The following is a 2,848-nucleotide window of genomic DNA, read 5'->3' as shown; positions in this document are numbered from 1 at the left end:
AAAAAATCAGAGACACTTCAAAACTTACAAGCCCTAACAACATTCTGGCAATAGTAGTGAGGACTTGTGCTCCAGAACTTGCCATTCTCCTAGTCAAGCTGTTCGAGTACAGCTGCACACTGGCACCTACCTCACAATGTGGAAAATTGCCCAAATATGTCCTCCACATAAAAAGCAGGACAAATTCAACCCAGCTAATCACCGCCCCGAAGGTCTACTGTCAATCTTTATTAAAGTAATGGAAGGTGTCACCAACAGTGCTATCAAACAGCACCAGGTCAGCAATAACCTGCTCAGTGACACCCAGTTTGGGTTCCGCCAGGGCCACTCAGCTCCTGAAGTCATTACAGCCTTGGTTCAAACATGGACAAAAGAGCTGAACTCCAGAGGGGAGGTGAGAGTGACAGCCCTTGATATCAAGGCTGCATCCGACTGAGTGTGGCATCGAGGAGTCTGAGCAAAACTGGAATCAATGGGCATACCTAGCTCATAGGAAGATGGTTGTGGTCGTTGGAGATCAGTCATCTCAGCTCCAAGACATATCTGCAGGAGTTCCTCAGGGTAGTGTCCTAGGCCCAACCATCATCAGCTGCTTCATCAAGGACCTTCCCTCCATCATAAGGTCAGAAGTGGGGATGTTCAGCACCATTTGCAACTCATCAAACACTGAAGCAGTCCATGTCCAAATGCAACAAGATCTGGACCATATCCAGGCTTGGGCTGACAAGTGGCAGGTAACATTTGTGCCACACAAATGCCAGGCTACAACTATCACCAACAAGTGACAAATTAACCATTAACCCATGACTTTCAATGGTGTTACCATCATTTTATCCCACTATCAACATTCTGGGAGATATTGATCAGAAACTCAGCTGGACTCACCACATGAACACAGTGGCTACAAGAACAGGTCAGAGGCTAGGAATACTGCAGTGAGTAACTCACCTCCTGACTCCCCAAAGCCTGTCCACTATCTACAAGGCATAAGTCAAGTGTGTGATGGAATACTCCTGACGTGCCTGGATGAGTGCAGCCCCAGTACAACTCAAGAAGCTTCACATCATCCAGGACAAAGAAGCCTGCTTGATTGGCACTGCATCCACAAACATCAATTCCCTCCACTACCAACACTCAAGATGCACTGCAGAAATTCACAAAGGATCCTCAGAGAGCACCTTCCAAACCCACGACCACTTCCATCTGGAAGAACAAGGACAGCAGATATATGGGAACACCGCCACCTTCAAGTTCCCCTCCAAGCCACTCACCAGCCTGACCTGAAAATATATTGCCGTTCTTCACTGCCATGGATCAAAATCCTGGAAGTTCCTCAGATGGACTGCAGTAGTTCAAGAAGGCAGCTCACCATGGGGCAAGTAAGGACAGGCAATAAATGCTGGCCAGCGAGCGAAGCCTATATCACACAAAATGAATAAATAAAAAAAATACATTCCAGGTTACCAGAAGTGATGGCCATGAAAATAATCCATGCTTTGATTGATTCAAAATACTATAACAATCCTGACAGATTTAAGGGAGGCACATCTAACCCTCCAATTTTCAATTTTAAAAAGATTCCTTTTAAATCTTTTCCCTCTGACCTTAAACTTATACACTCGAGTTTTGGACTCCCCAACCCTTGGAAAAAGGCCAAGCGTGTTTTCATCTTATAAACCTCGACAAGGTCGCCTCTCGGCCTTTGACATTCCAGGGAAAACAGTCCTGTCCTATTTATTCTCTTCTTACAGCTCAAACCAAGAGAAAACTAGAACTTACAGACTCATTGACCTAATAGCAATGAAGGGAAAATGTTGGTGTGTGTTCTCAAGGCTGTGGATTTATGAAAGGGGAATTGTGTTTCACAAACACATTGGAGTTTTTTGAGGATCTAATGGATGAGGGAGAACCAGTAAATGCGATGTATTTTGATCTTCAGAAAGTTTTTGGTGAATTCCCATGAGGTTATTATGTAATATAAAAGCATATTTTAGTACTGGTCTGGATTGAGAATTGGTTAGTATTTGGGACATGATAAGAGAGTTCAGAAAGGATTTATCAGGATGTTGTTGGGGAGAGAAGATCTGAGTTAGAAAGAAAGGCTGGGACATTTTTCACTGGAGCATTGGAGATTGAGAGGTGACCTCATACAAATTTATAAAATAATGAGGAATATAGATAGAATTAATGACACTTGTCTTTTCCGTATGTTCCCTCTCTTGAATAGAGCAAGAATGTAGGTGCAACAAGTACTGAGGAAATCAAGTAGTACGTTGGCCTACATTGTGAGAGGTTGAGAATATAGGAGCAAGGAAGTCTTACTGCAGCTATTTAGGCCGCAGTGAGACCACACTGACAGCATTTTGTGCTGTTTTGGTCTCCCTACCAAAGGTAAGGTAAACTTGCCAAAGAGGGAGTGCAGTGAAGATCTGCTGGACTGATTCCTGGGATGGCACGTTTGTTATATGAGGGCAGCTTAGCTCAGCTGCGCCTGTATTCACTGGAGTTGAGAAGAATGGGGGGGGGGGGGGGTTTCACATTGAAACATATACACTTTTGGCAGGACTGCACAGACTACATGCAGAGAGGGCTTTTGTCTGATTTCTGGGGGTGATGGTCATGGTTTTCTTTTAATTTCAAAAACATACTTTATTCATAAAATAATTTGATGGTCTGTACAGTTGGTCATGCCATACATACGGAAACATTTCCATGCAGAGGTCAGAATTTATCATTTTTATATAAAGGTGTGTACGTTTTTCAATCACATGCCCGGATATTTAGCGGAGGCGTCAGCGGAGCCCAGATGGCTGCGTTGGAGCCCTCTGTTCTTCTTCAGGCAGGCAGA

Source organism: Chiloscyllium plagiosum, chromosome 37 (assembly GCF_004010195.1).
Source record: "Chiloscyllium plagiosum isolate BGI_BamShark_2017 chromosome 37, ASM401019v2, whole genome shotgun sequence".
NCBI lineage: Eukaryota > Metazoa > Chordata > Chondrichthyes > Orectolobiformes > Hemiscylliidae > Chiloscyllium > Chiloscyllium plagiosum.
Note: the sequence above shows the minus strand (reverse complement) of the source record.